This window comes from Fringilla coelebs (assembly GCF_963513975.1).
Source record: "Fringilla coelebs genome assembly, chromosome: 2".
Classification (NCBI taxonomy): domain Eukaryota; kingdom Metazoa; phylum Chordata; class Aves; order Passeriformes; family Fringillidae; genus Fringilla; species Fringilla coelebs.
Window position 1 is genome coordinate 542,930 of NC_140029.1, and position 14,679 is coordinate 557,608.

General features: G+C 56.4%; 1 protein-coding gene across 5 annotated transcripts in view; it reads left to right on the plus strand.

The window, feature by feature from the left end:
- STIM1 (stromal interaction molecule 1) overlaps positions 1-14,679 on the plus strand; it is a 74,642-nt gene that overhangs the window by 11,110 nt on the left and 48,853 nt on the right. The window lies entirely within an intron of this gene.

Consider the following 14,679-nt stretch of genomic DNA (forward strand, 5'->3'; position numbering starts at 1 on the left):
AGCCCAACATCCCCAAGTGTTGCTGCTCAGACCCCAGGGCTGCTGCTCCTCTGGTCCTGGAGGAGCTGCAAGGAATCAGGCCTGAATAATGTGTTTAAAGAGTCAGATTTGGGTGAATGCAGAGCTCTCTGCAGATGGTTTGGTTTGCTGGTGCCTCCTTGGCTCTGGGAGTGGACAGGGCTTAGGAGGGATTTCTCTGTGGCCTAACGATGGCTAAACTTAGTCCTGTGTGTTCTGGCTGGGCACGGAAGTGCTGCAGAGGTGACACTTCTGCTCTTGGGAAAGAAATACTACCAGTACAGCCAGTGGCTGTGTCCTGTGCTGGTACTGGGCAGGAGAGTTGATAGAGAGAAACTCAGCTTCCTTTTTTGGGTTTTGGGGACTTTTTTCAGATCAGCTGATGTAGCCTGAAGATACAAGACTTACATGAAAAAGTAGCATTTATTTTTCCTTACAAATGCTTTTTTCCCCTCCAAGCGAAGTATCCAAAACTCTGGACAAATAAAGCTTCCAGCCAGGTGATCTGGGAGTGGGATTGGCTGGGATGGGCTCTGCTCTGCTCCAGCCCCAAACCCCCTTCCCTGGGCTGACCCCGCAGCAGAGCTGCTCCACTTTGGGGGTCTCCTCATAGGAAGGACCTGGAGCTGCTGGAGAGAGCCCAGAGGGGCCACAGAGCTGCTCCAGGGCTCCTCTGGAGCCAGGCTGGCAGAGCTGGGGGTGCTCACCGGGAGAGGAGAAGGCTCCAGGCAGAGCTCAGAGCCCCTGGCAGGGCCTGAAGGGGCTCCAGGAGAGCTGCAGAGGGACTGGGGACAAGGGATGGAGGGACAGGAGCCAGGGAATGGCTGCCAGTGCCAGAGGGCAGGGCTGGGTGGGATCTTGGCAATGAGGAATTGTTCCCTGGCAGGGTGGGCAGGCCCTGGCACAGGGTGCCCAGAGCAGCTGGGGCTGTGCCCAAGGCCAGGTTGGGCACTGTGCCTTGGAGCAGTGGGAGGTGTCCCTGCCATGGCTGGGAGTGGCACTGGATGGATTTTTCAGTGTCTCTTTCAAGAAGAGAACAGGTGCAGGTTTTTTTAGAATTTAACTTTTAAGCTGTTCATGACAACAATAATTTTCTGTTAAGTCTCCTTTTTTTTCCGTAATGAAATTATTTTATTTTTAATTTGCACATGGAAAGCTGCTGTTTTCTCAAGTTTGGTGGCTGATGTCATGCAGACAGTCTTGGTCCCTCCCACTGTGTTTGGGAACAAGAATCTTTTTAAATAAGTCAAGGCCACTTTCTGTGATTTGAAGCACATCTCTGAGGCAGCCTCAGCTTGCTGGAAGCTCTGCTGGTCTGTAATTAACTCTGCTAAACGAAGTGTTCTGTGCCCTGGCAGCCACGGACACTGTGCTGTGTTCCCAGGGTGGTCCCAAACCCTTCCCAGCTGCAGTTTGGGGCAATTTGAGCTGTCTGTCCTGTGCTCTGTGTGCTCTGCTGACGGGCTGCTCAGGGTGACAGAGCTCTTACTGCCAGGGCACTGCTACTATGGGGAATGTTCCAGTGCAGCTGCCCAGCCTCGGGATGTGAACAAGGAGAGGGATCCCAGAGCCCCGTCCTTCCAGGAGAGGGATCCCAGAGCCCCGTCCCTCCAGGAGAGGGATCCCAGAGCCCCGTCCCTCCAGGAGAGGGATCCCAGAGCCCCGTCCTTCCAGGAGAGGGATCCCAGAGCCCCGTCCTTCCAGGAGAGGGATCCCAGAGCCCCGTCCTTCCAGGAGAGGGATCCCAGAGCCCCGTCCTTCCAGGAGAGGGATCCCAGAGCCCCGTCCTTCCACAGAGCCCTGTCCCTCCAGGAGAGGGATCCCAGAGCCCCGTCCTTCCAGGAGAGGGATCCCAGAGCCTCGTCCTTCCAGGAGGGGGATCCCAGAGCCCTGTCCTTCCAGGAGAGGGATCCCAGAGCCCTGTCCCTTGCTTTGAGCACACTCAGCTCTGCGTTTGTGGTTTTGAGGCCAGGCCAGGGCCGTGACGGGAGGGAGCTCCATGCTGCTCCCAGAGCAGGCCTGCAGCTCTGCTGGGCACGGCTCCCGTGCACAGAGCTCCCACCTTCTGCCCCCCTGTGTGCCTGCAGGATTTATGGAGCGCTGAGGAAGGCGCCTGAGGAATTTATTTGTTTGCCCTCGGAGTGCTGCTCCGAGCACTGCCCGTGCCGCGGGTTCCTGCGGGGCCGGCGGGGCAGGGAGTGCGGCTCGGCCCTCACAACTTTCCTTGCCCAGCGATTTATCCCCTCACTGAGGCTCCGAGCGATTTATCCCTCCCTGAGGCTCCGGGGGGCATTTCCTTGGCGAGGCACTGCCTGTGGGACGGATCTGTTGTTCGGGCCCGGTGCTGGCCTGGCTCCTGCCCGCGGTGCTCTGCATGGTGCGCTCCCCCTCGGCGCTGGGGAACCACGGGGGACGTGGGTTGTGGGGGCTGTGGGGAAGGCAGCAGCACGGCGGGGTCTGGGTGTGCTGTGGGGAAGGCAGCAGCACGGCGGGGTCTGGGTGTCCTGTGGGGAAAGCAGCAGCACGGCGGGGTCTGGGTGTGCCGTGAGCTGTGGGGAAAGCAGCAGCACGGCGGGGTCTGGGTGTGCAGGGAGCTGTGGGGAAGGCAGCAGCACGGCGGGGTCTGGGTGTGCTGTGGGGAAAGCAGCAGCACGATGGGGTCTGGGTGTGCAGGGAGCTGTGGGGAAGGCAGCAGCATGGTGGGATCTGGTTGTGCTGTGAGCTGTGGGGAAAGCAGCAGCATGGTGGGGTCTGGGTGTGCAGGGAGCTGTGGGGAAGGCAGCAGCACGATGGGGTCTGGGTGTGCTGTGGGGAAGGCAGCAGCACGGCGGGGTCTGGGTGTGCAGGGAGCTGTGGGGAAGGAAACAGCACAGTGGGGTCTGGGTGTGCTGTAGGGAAAGCAGCAGCATGGAGGGGTCTGGGCGTGGCGTGGGCTGCGCGACAGGTGGAAAAGAAGCACCTGGAGCCCCCATCCCAGGCTCTGAGGGGCACTTGGGGCACTTGGGATGGATCAGGAATTCTTGGGAATGAGGGATTGTTCCCTGGCAGGGTGGGCAGGCCCTGGCACAGAGTGGGCAGGCCCTGGCACAGAGTGCCCAGAGCAGCTGGGGCTGCCCCTGGATCCCTGGCAGTGCCCAAGGCCAGGTTGGACACTGGGGCTGGAGCAGCCTGGGGCAGTGGGAGGTGTCCCTGCCATGGCAGGGGTGGCACTGGGTGGGCTCTGAGGTCCCTCCCAGCCCAAACCAGTCTGGCATTCCATGGCTTGGCTGTCCCAGTCTGACTCCTGGTGACTGGGGTTTGGAAAATGCCCCTTTCCTGCCTCAGCTTCCCCTAAAATCAACTCCTCTCCGCACAGGGCTCAGATCAAGGGCACATTCCAACCCTGCAGTGCCTCTCCAGCTATCTGGAGAAAGCCACAGCTAAACCACGGCCTAGGAATGATGGGGGAGAGATGAGCTGCCCTTCTGATGGAACACCAGATCCGCTCAAATTTGAGGATTTTCTGGGCATTCTACACTCTGTGTTCCCACGTGACTCTGAGCAGTCTCAGGGAGGGTTGAGCTGGGTTTAGCACCCGCAGAGGAGGAGCAGCTGTGGGGTGGCACTGGAGCTGGGCTAGGGAAAGGTTTGGGGGTTTCCTTCCGGGGGTTTTTGCTTACACAACATCATTTTAAAGTGCTGAACTGCAACAAGGGTTGCATCACGCCAGAGCTCTTCCTTGTGTGCTGAGGAGGAAGAGTATGTCGTCCAAGGAGTTCCCAGCTTGTCTTTTGAAGCCTCTTTGTTACTTCAAAGGCCCTGAAGGATTTTGGAAAGTCTGTGTTCAAGGAAAGAGCATCTGAGGTTTGGTATCACTCTGAAATCCCTGCTGTTCCTAAAGCACAAGTGGCCGTGTGTCTCCTGGTCCTCAGGGAAGCCAGGTGTGGGAGCTGCCTGTCCATGTGCAATTTTCAGACCAGGGGTGAGGTTTCAGGCGCTGCTGAGCTGATGGAATCACCACTTCTCATTTCTGGAAAGCATTCCCTCCATCCCTCCTTCCCTCTTCCCCTACCCCCTTCTCTCCTTCCCCCTTGATAGCTCAAGAGGGAACGGCCTCAGGCTGGGCCAGGGCAGGCTCAGCTGGGACAGCAGCAGGAATTTGCCCATGGAAAGGGGGCTCAGGCCTTGGCAGGGGCTGCCCAGGGAGCTCTGCAGTGCCCATCCCTGCAGGTGTGCCCTGGAGGTGGCACTGAGTGCTCTGGGCTGGGGACAAGGTGGCCGTGGGGCACAGCTGGCACTGCCTGGGCTGGCAGGGCTGTGCCAGCCCTGGGGATTTGGGGATTCCCTTCTGGGTTTGGCAGCTCCTGCTCTCACCCCCCAGGTTTCATGGCCTAGAGGTGACACCTCGCGTTTTGTGTCACCTTTTGCCGCCCCAGCACTGCCAGGACCCTGCTGGGATGTGGAGCCTCAGGGTGCCAGTGCTGCTCTTGGTCTGTATCTGTTCTAGAAAGTTCTCTTCTCCTGATCACCCTCAGAAAACAGCCACTTTAGGAGGTGTTTTTTATCCAAGGGGTGAAACTCCCCACTGCCTATTCCAAAAGTAGCATTTCCATCTTCCAGTGTAGCAAAGCATAAAATTCACAATTTAATCCTGGCTCCACAGTGACTCATTTCAATACTTTCTTTTTAAATTGTTTTTTTAGTAACAGCCTTTTTGGTGAGGCAGCTCCAGGGAGACAGGGCTCATTCACTGCTGGCACGGTGCCACTCAGAGCTGGGGGGGCTTGTCATTTCCCCCTTGGATTAAAAACCAGCAATCTCACTTTGGGGCAGAAGTTTAGAATTCAACCTGCCTTGTAGCAGCACGTTTGGGATCATTGCTGTTTGCCCATCTCATCCATGGAGGATTTTTTCCTATCTGAGGGAGTGGCTGGGGCTGTGCCAGGAGGGGTTTAGGTTGGATTTTAGGGCAAGGCTCTTCCCCAGAGGGTGCTGGCACTGCCCAGGCTGCCCAGGCAATGGGCACGGCCCCCAGGCTGCCAGAGCTCCAGGAGCCTTTGGCCAGCGCTGCCAGGGATGCCCAGGCTGGGCTTGGTGGGCTCTGGGCAGGGCAGGGGTGGCACTGGGGCATCCCTGGGGGTCCCTGCAGCTGAAGATATTCAGGGGTTCTCTCATTCTCCTGGCCCTGATGTAACCCAAAGTGCTCATGTGTGGCTGGCAAGGGTGGGAAAATACTTTCAAACTGCTGTTTTCCTAATGTGAATGATCTTTGCCTGCTAGAACAGGGATTTTTTTTTTCATTTGTGCTGCTGGTTTTCACACTCCGCCGCCCTGTGTGCTGCGTGGTGTGCCCTGACCGTGACTGGGCATGGGGAAAGGAAGTACCTGGGGTTTGGGGTGTTTTTTTATAGTGACATTTAGTGGAAAAAACATGTGTGGGGTTTTGTGGGAAAAGTCTTTCTCCCCCCACTGTGTGAGTGGAGGTCAGGGTTCCCCCTCGGGAGCAGTGTGGCCACTGCTGCAGCCTGTCCTGCAGAGAGATGTCACTTTCTTCCCCTTGTATCTCTAACCCCTTGTCCTGCCATGTCACTGAGCTTATCCCATGTGGGATCTGGTAGCATTCCATTGCTGAGGCACTGCACAGGCAGTGCCTGGCACATCCAGGATCTTGTTCTTCTTTTGGGATTCCTACTGTGGCCGTTTGTGCCTAGGAACGAGCGGGTGTGTGAGCACCAAGAATAAGAACTTGGCTTTTTTGTGGACTTGTGTTATTCACAAGCTCCTTCCTCCTCCTTTCCTCTGCCTTCTTCCCATGCATGCCTTTGGCTTTCTCCTCCTCCATGTGCCAGGATCCACACCTGCCTTGGGTCCCCCTTTCCTGCTATCCTGACCCTTGTGAGAAGGGAATTACACAGGAGAGTGGCTTTGCTTGAGTTTGGGGAAGTAGAGGATAATGGGACCACTGGGTAGGGTTTTTATTCCCAAAGAAGTCAAGGTGATGGCTGCAGGCTGTTGTCGAGGTTGGATAATTGAGGTTAGGGTTAGGGATTTCCTGTGGGATCAGCTGTAGGAATCTGGGGACAGGCAGCACCTTGCCCTCTTGGAGTCTTGTTCTTCAATGGAAGGGAAGGACTTTGCTGGGAAAGGCACGAGCTGGCTGCAGCAGCGTGGGTGGCTTGGGAGCAGCTCCTTCCTTCTGGCTGGAGGAAAGGCAGATTGTGCAGCGTGTGCCATAGCCAAGGAAGAGGCTGTTGTCGCTCTGTTTCCTGCTCTGCAGGGCTCCTGTGAACATGGGAATCATCAGTTCTTGGTGAGACACATGAGGGATAAATAAGGCTAGAATTGGGAGAAGCTGTCCTTGTACGGCAGCGTGGGAATGGTGCTGCTGCCCTTGGATTAATTATGCTGAGTGTGTCTGGGAAGGGAGCAGGGCAGTCCTTGGAGCTTGGGCTGCTGGGGAGGAGGAAGAGGCCAGGAAATGCAGGGAAGGGCCCTTCTGAGGGTCCACATTACTCCTGGGGCCTTGGGCTCCCTCAGCCATCCTGTGAGACTGTGAAGGTGAGACAGAACTGGGCTGTGAGCCTGGATTTTGGGTCAGCTCTGAGCTCTCCATCCCAGGCCTCCAGCTTGGAATGGACATGGAGCTGTGGGAACAACTCCAGAGGAGGCCATAGAGAGGCTCCAATTGCTGGAGCCAGGCTGGGAGAGCTGGGGGTGCTCACCTGCAGAGGAGAAGGCTCCAGGCAGAGCTCAGAGCCCCTGGCAGGGCCTGAAGGGGCTCCAGGAGAGCTGCAGAGGGACTGGGGACAAGGATGGAGGGACAGGAGCCAGGGAATGGATCCCACTGCCAGAGACCATCTTGGATGGGGCTGGGAGCAGCCTGGGACAGTGGAAGGTGTCCCTGTCCATGGCAGGAGTGGCACTGGGTGGGCTTTGAGGTCCCTCCCAAACATGAGCCTTTTTTGGCGTTCTATGATTTCTCTCTTTTCTGACAGCAAAGAGAGGAATTCTGTACTTCCGTTGCCGTCAGAGCTACCACAATTTTTGCTTCTGTATCTTGAGCTCTTTCTGCTCCAGGTGTTCTTGCCCAGAGCTGTCCCTGGAATGCTGGCCTTGGGCAGGCAGTGCTGCAGGGATGGATCTCCGGCTCAGGGGTGGCAGGATGGAACAGCAGCAATGGTGTGGGTTTTTCTTTGACTTCTAAGCTTTCTTTGGCATCTTCAATTTTTCAGGCAGGGATGACTCACTCATCCATTATGTGGTTTCCTGACTTTCAGATTTCTCTTTCACTCCATGATTATGGCTTTGGATCCCAGCGTGCAGCAGCCGGCGCTCGGCGCCGTGGGCTGGGGCTGCCTGGAGCGGTGACTCACGGCTGGCACGGGGGCTCAGGGGGACTTGGATTCCTTCCCACCTCTCCCTGGGAGTCTTTCAGAGTACACTTAACAGAAGCTCTGCCTGCTCCTGGATCCCTGGAAGTGTCCAAGGCCACCTTGGACAGGCTTGGAGCAGCTTAGGACAGTGGAAGGTTCCCTGCCATGTCAGGGGGTGAGACTCGATGATCTTTGAGGTTCTTCCCAACCCAAACCATTTTGGGATTCTGTGAAAATCACTGGACAGCTGGTGTGGGGCATGGGATAATCCTGTCTCTTTGCAGAGCAGGAATGTTGATCCTGGGTCCCTGAGAACTGGAGCAGGTGCCACAGGATTGTCCAGTCCCATGGATTCCTCTGGTGCTCAGCACTGCCAGGGCTCTGCAGAGCATTCCCAACACATGGAATCACAGAATCCTACAGTGGTTTGAGCTGGAAGGAGCCACAAAGCTCATCTGCTGCCACCCCTGCCATGGGGAGGACACCTTACTATCCCAGGTTTCTCCAAATCCCATCCTTGGGCACTTCCAGGGATCCAGGGGCAGCCACAGCTTCTCCAGGCCAAGGCCTCACCACTCTCACAGGGGAAAACCCCCAGTCTCCAATCTGAGTCTCCTCTCTTAGTTTAAAACCATTTTGCCATGTCCTGTTAGTGTCTGCCCACGTAAAAAGTCCCTCTCCCATCAGTTTTGGATGGCCCTGGCTGTGGCTGCAGTTCAAATGATTCAGTCTTGTTCCACACAGTGGGGCAGGAATGTGTCAGCACTCAGATTACTTAGTTTATGGTTATGAAGTAACCCAATCTCTAGTTATTTCAGCTCCTTAGAACTTCCCTGCCCACGGGATATTTTGGCTTCTGCTGCTCCTCAGAGAAAGCCCTGACGTGGTATTTTGGAGCTGCCCGTGGGCAGAGCCGCTGTGCCTGACAGGGTGGTACCAGAACCACCTCTGTTATCTTATTAGTTCAGCCCAGGAGAAATGTCCCCCAGGCCTTGTGCTGAGGAAAGCACACAGAGATCCCTGCGGAAGGAAATGGGTGAAGTTGGCGCTTGGAGGCCAGAGCACCCAAGCCAGGGTGCCCAGATCTGCTCTGGGGAGGTTTGGGAGCCACAGCGAGGGTGGAGTCATTCCCAAAAACTCTGCTGGACGGGGCGGGGGGGTTGTTCCCAGATAGAGGGGATCGTGTGCTGGGACAGCATGGGCAGGAGGAGGGGTGGGCACTGCCAGGACAGACAGGGGATGGGGATGGGATGGGATGGGGGCATGTGTTCCCACTCCAGCAAACACCAGCCTTGTTTTTTGGGGGTTGTGTGAGATTTGGAGAGGTGCGTTGTTTTAATGGGGTGGAAAGAACGAAGCACTTGATGAAAAGTAGGGTGACAAAGTTCTGGTGGGGGGACTGGGTGGAAGCCAGGGATGAAAGGGCTCTGCTGCTGCTGCAGGGAAGGGAAAGGAACGGGGAGAATGTCTGGAAGCAATGGGCTGACATTAAATCAGTAAATTGGTGCATGGAGAGCATGAAAAAGGCTGATTGCACTCGGTGGTGAGAGAATTGATGGTAGTAAATAAATGCTGAGCGTATGCCAAGGAGAGGAGCCCATTTGGGGAAGGAATTTTAAGGTTTTAATTGAGTGTAAGTTCATGACTGTACAATAACCTCCCTTTGCTGCTTAATTCCTTCCTGTGGCTCTGTTGAGCTGTGGTGGTGCACGAGGGCTCAGTGCATCACACAGGGCTTCCTCCTGCATCTGTGTGACCCTGGTGGCTTTGTCATGCTGATCCTGAGACAGGGGCACTCCCAGAGCAGAGACAGCTTTGGCCCCAGGAGCTGGGCACGGCCCTTTTCCCTGGGCACTGTTATTAAATGGTTTGTGAGCATTTAGGGTTGGCCCTTCCAGCAGAGACCCGAGGGCGTTAGTACTTCTTTGAAAGTCTCTCAGAGATCAAACAGTCCAATCTCTGCTAGGATTTACATTTTTTCTAGACTGTTTAATCTGACTTGGGCACAAGGATTTGGTTTTTTGCATTGTGCAAGGTACTCCCTTAGAGGAAAAAAGTCTCCTTGAACTCCTACTAAAACTTCCACAGTCACTGAATGTTGGAGGAACCTGAGACTGTCTGGGGGTGGCACTGGATGGGCTTTAAGGTCCCTCCCAGCCCCAACCAGTGCAGGATTCCATGGGGTGGAAAGCTGGCTGAGTGCAGTGAGTCCCTGTTGAGCTGCTCCAGACCCTGCTGTCCCAAGGGTGATGGGAACCCCAGAGCAGGAGCACGGGGATAATTCCCTGTTGAGCAGATAATTGAAGGCTCTCCTTGGTCTGCTCTGAGCGAACTCCCTTCAACTGCCAGGTCCTACATTCCAAAACTGCTGGGAGAGTCACTCTAGGAGTTTCCACACTAGAAGGGAGGTGGGAACATGGATGAGGTCTGTGTTGGTCATGGAACGGGCTGCTTTGGGTTGGGAGGGACCCTAAATCCCCCCCAGTGCCCCCCCTGCCATGGCAGGGACACCTCCCACTGCCCCAGGCTGCTCCAGCCCCAGGGTCCAGCCTGGCCTTGGGCACTGCCAGGGATCCAGGGGCAGCCCCAGCTGCTCTGGGCACCCTGTGCCAGGGCTGCCCACCCTGCCAGGGAACAATTCCTCATTGCCAAGATCCCACCCAGCCCTGCCCTCTGGGTCACTGCCTGCCCAGAGCAGGACACAGTGCCCTGGCTCTGCACCTCCCAGGGAAGGAGTCTGCCAGGGAAAGTAGGTCAGAAGGAACAGGAGAACGAGCATGTGCTAAAATCCCAATTCTGTTTGATAAATCCTTTTCTTTGTTTTTTCTTGACAAAAAGGATTTATATGTGAATTTCACATGTGTTTGTGGCCGAGTGTGGTGCATTAGACCTGGAGTCTGACAGTTCCCTCTGTAGTAAACAAGCTGTATAGTGTCAGCTTGAAGTACAAAACCCCTCTGAGGACTTTCCTGACAGTCAGAATGGCTGGATGCTCTTGTAGCTCCATCAGGCTCTCATGTTTGAGAATCAGAGCTGCAAACCCAGGATTATTACTGTGCTCTTTTAGCCTCACTCTCTGTGCTGCTGCTCTGCAGCCTTGCAAGATGTCAGGGTTTCCAGGGTTCCCCTTGCTATTCCTTACTCCTCCAGAGGGAAAGGAAATCTCTGGATGCATCCCTCACAGCTTCTGTGCCTTCGTTAAAATTCCTGAAGTTGTCCTTGGCATTTTTTAGTTGAAACCCAGAGTTCCAGGGGAGGAACCCTGAGCGCGGAAGTTCAACTGAGCCCTTGTTTACACGGGTGAAATATGTAAACAGTTCTTTTTCCCCAAATATAGGGCTTTTTTCCTTGGCTGCCCTCCCAGTGTTTATAAAAGCCAGTTATGTAAATGACAATTGTAATAATTAAGCTGCTGTTCAGTGCTGTCCCCAGGGCTGCTGCTGCTGCAGAGCTCAGAGCTGCAGGGGCTTGGGGCATTATTGGAGATAATGGGACCTCGCAGAAGGAAATCAAGGGGAATTAAACAAACAAAATCCTCGTTAGAGAGAATCTCCCATGAGAAAGGAAAGGTCTGGAATGCAGTGATGTTCCAGGGGAGCTCTGGAGATCGTCCTCTCCAGCCCTGCCCAGGCAGAGCTGCCCACAGCTGCTGGTCCAGCTGAGTTTTGGGTCCTGTTGAGTTTCGGGTGGCTAATGGCTGGAGCCCGCCAAAACAAGAGTACCAAAACAAGTCTGGGTGACTTGTGCCAGCCAGAACCACCATAAGACACATCTTTGTCACCTCTTACAAAGCCACCGCAAACTGCCTTCCATGGCAGGTGAAAATGGCTTCAAATTGCACCGGGGAGGTTCAGGTTGGATATTGGGAAGAATGCCTTAATGGAAGATGCTGTCCAGCCCCGGCACAGGTGGAGTCACATCCCTGAGTGGATTTCACAGGGTTGGCACTTGGGGACATGGTCAGTGGTGGCCTTGGCAGTGCTGGGGAACAGCTGGACTCGATGGTGTCCAAGGGCTTTTCCAAGATCGATGGCTCAGTGAAATTACAGCTCTGCTTTAGCACTTTGTCCTCAGGGTCCTTTGATGATCTGGGTGGGGGCACCTTTGGGGTGGCTGCAGGACCCCTGAGCCGAGGCTGCAGAGAGCCTTTGGTGGGGACAGCAAGCCCCGAGGGGTGAGGGATGGAAGGGGCAGCAGGAGGGATGGAAGGGGCAGCAGGAGGGATGGAAGTGGGGCAGGAGGGATGGAAGTGGGGCAGGAGGGATGGAAGGGGCAGCAGGAGGGATGGAAGGGGCAGCAGGAGGGATGGAAGGAGCGGCAGGAGGGATGGAAGTGGGGCAGGAGGGATGGAAGTGGGGCAGGAGGGATGGAAGGGGCAGCAGGAGGGATGGAAGGGGCAGCAGGAGGGATGGAAGGGGCGGCAGGAGGGATGGAAGTGGGGCAGGAGGGATGGAAGGGGCAGCAGGAGGGATGGAAGGGGCAGCAGGAGGCACGGAAGGGGCAGCAGGAGGCACGGAAGGGGCAGCAGGAGGCACGGAAGGGGCAGCAGGAGGCACGGAAGGGGCAGCAGGAGGCACGGAAGGGGCAGCAGGAGGCACGGAAGGGGCAGCAGGAGGGATGGAAGGGGCAGCAGGAGGGATGGAAGGAGCAGCAGGAGGCACAGAAGGGGCAGCAGGAGGCACGGAAGGGGCAGCAGGAGGGATGGAAGGAGCAGCAGGAGGGATGGAAGGGGCAGGAGGGATGGAAGGAGCGGCAGGAGGGATGGAAGGAGCGGCAGGAGGCACGGAAGGGGCAGCAGGAGGCACAGAAGGGGCAGCAGGAGGCACGGAAGGAGCAGCAGGAGGGATGGAAGGGGCAGCAGGAGGGATGGAAGGAGCAGCAGGAGGGATGGAAGGGGCAGGAGGGATGGAAGGAGCGGCAGGAGGGATGGAAGGAGCGGCAGGAGGGATGGAAGTGGGGCAGGAGGGATGGAAGGGGCAGCAGGAGGGATGGAAGGGGCAGCAGGAGGGATGGAAGTGGGGCAGGAGGGATGGAAGGGGCAGCAGGAGGGATGGAAGGGGCAGCAGGAGGCATGGAAGGAGCAGCAGGAGGCATGGAAGGAGCAGCAGGAGGGATGGAAGGGGCAGGAGGCATGGAAGGAGCAGCAGGAGGGATGGAAGGAGCAGCAGGAGGGATGGAAGGGGCAGGAGGCATGGAAGGAGCAGCAGGAGGCATGGAAGGAGCAGCAGGAGGGATGGAAGGGGCAGGAGGCATGGAAGGAGCAGCAGGAGGGATGGAAGGAGCAGCAGGAGGGATGGAAGGAGCAGCAGGAGGCATGGAAGGAGCAGCAGGAGGGATGGAAGAGGCAGCAGGAGGGATGGAAGGAGCAGCAGGAGGCATGGAAGGAGCAGCAGGAGGCATGGAAGGGGCAGGAGGCACGGAAGGAGCAGCAGGAGGGATGGAAGGGGCAGGAGGCACGGAAGGAGCAGCAGGAGGGCTGTGAGCCGGCCCGTGTTGATGTGCCCCGGTTAATGGCCCATCAAAGACACTCCTTGGGAGGGACAAAGGTCTCTTTATTCTGCACGGCGGGGCAGATGCAGCCTGTGAGTCGATGGTGGGGAGATAAAGAGCAGGTCTGGAGCCGCCGAACAGCGGGATGGAGACAGAAGGTTCCCGGTGACTCAGAGAGGCGGGGTGGGAGTGGAGGTGATGGTGGTGCTCCTCAGGAGTCACTGCCCTGGTGAGCACCAGCCAGGACCAGCAGGTGTCTCTTTGGAAAGCTGCTGGAGCAAAAGTCAGGGCTGGACGTTCTGGAGAGGGAGATTTACTCAAGTGAATTTCTCACTCATTTTGAGGCTTTTGTTCGCTGAAGGTGTGTTGGAATAGCCTGATTGCAGGATTCCAGGCCTGCTTGGAGCAGCCTGGGGCAGTGGAAGGTGTGGATGAGCTTTAAAGGTCCTTCCCACACAAAGGAAGATTCTGTGCTGTGATCTTTAGGCTTAATCTTCCATCAGTCATAGGCAAAGTGGCTGGTGCTGGTCTTTGTTCCTTCATTTGGGTATTCTTGCAGCTGCAGCCCGTGGAGATAAAAGGGAGAGGAAGGGAGATAACAGGGAGTGGAATGAACAGCCCGGAGTGGCTGCTGAAATGTTGGGCCCATTCTGTTGTCACTTCAGGGTTGTCTGCTGATTAAATCACTTGTGCCCCATATTCAGGCTCCTTTTGGTCTTGATGAAAGCACCAGATTCCTCCCGGGTTTGGTTTGATTGCGCTTGATGGTGCAGTTGATTATCAGCACCTGGCAGCTCAAAGCCTTGCTTTATTGCTCTTGCTGCTGCTCTCAATCAATCTTCATTCCTGGCATTTGTGCTGCAAATACCCAGGGGTTGTCCTTGGGGTGGCAGGAAATCAGGGCAGGATCCCCTCAATCCTTGACTCCTCCAATCCTGCATCGCTTCAGGTCTCTTTCCCTGGTTGAACCCCTTGCACAGACCTGAGCCAAGGCTCAGGAGTTCCGTGGTCAGGAGGGGGTTAATCTGAACAAACCCACTTTTACAATAACACGACCTTCCCTTCCTATAATCCAAACTTTGCTACAGCGTTGCCACGTTCTCCCCTGCAACAACAAGCACAGGCTCGGAACAAGATAACCATGTAATATTTTGGGAGATATCGTTTAGCCTGGCTTCATTTTTCCTTCTGGAGTGGCGTCCAAGGGCAGCATAAACACAGAGACCATCTCATGTACCCGCTCCCTGCCTCGGAGATAATGGGGGCAGCCAGCACAGAAAGGCCCAGCCAAAGTTCTGAGCCACGAGAGAGCTCTGGCAGGGTAGGAGAGGACCCCCAGATCTCTCCAGGGTTCTTCCAAGGTCCATGTGGTTTCTGGTGTCCCTTCAGGAGTGGCCTGGAGGAGCAGAGAGCCCTGGGGAAGATTCCCAGTTCACTCACTGGTTTGGTCACCAGTTCACAGCCCTGCTGGACTCCCTGGCCACATGGACAGACCTGAGTTAACATGGAGTGAGTCCCCGAGGTTTGGGAGCAGCAGGACACCAGCCCTGGCTCTGCAGGAGGCTGTGTCATTGTCCAGCCCATCTTGTCAGTGGGAAGCCATTCCCTTGTCCCCAGTGGCTCTGCAGCTCTCCTGGAGCCCCTTTAGGCCCTGGAAGGGGCTCTCAGGTATCTCTTCTCCAGGTGAACACCCCCAGCTCTCCCAGCCCCTGCAGCACCTTGCACTTGGCCCTGCTGAGCTCCGTGGCCTTGGCATGGTCCCAGCCCTCCAGCCGGCCCAGGTCCCTCAGGATTCCCCATCCCTGGGTCCCGTGTCACC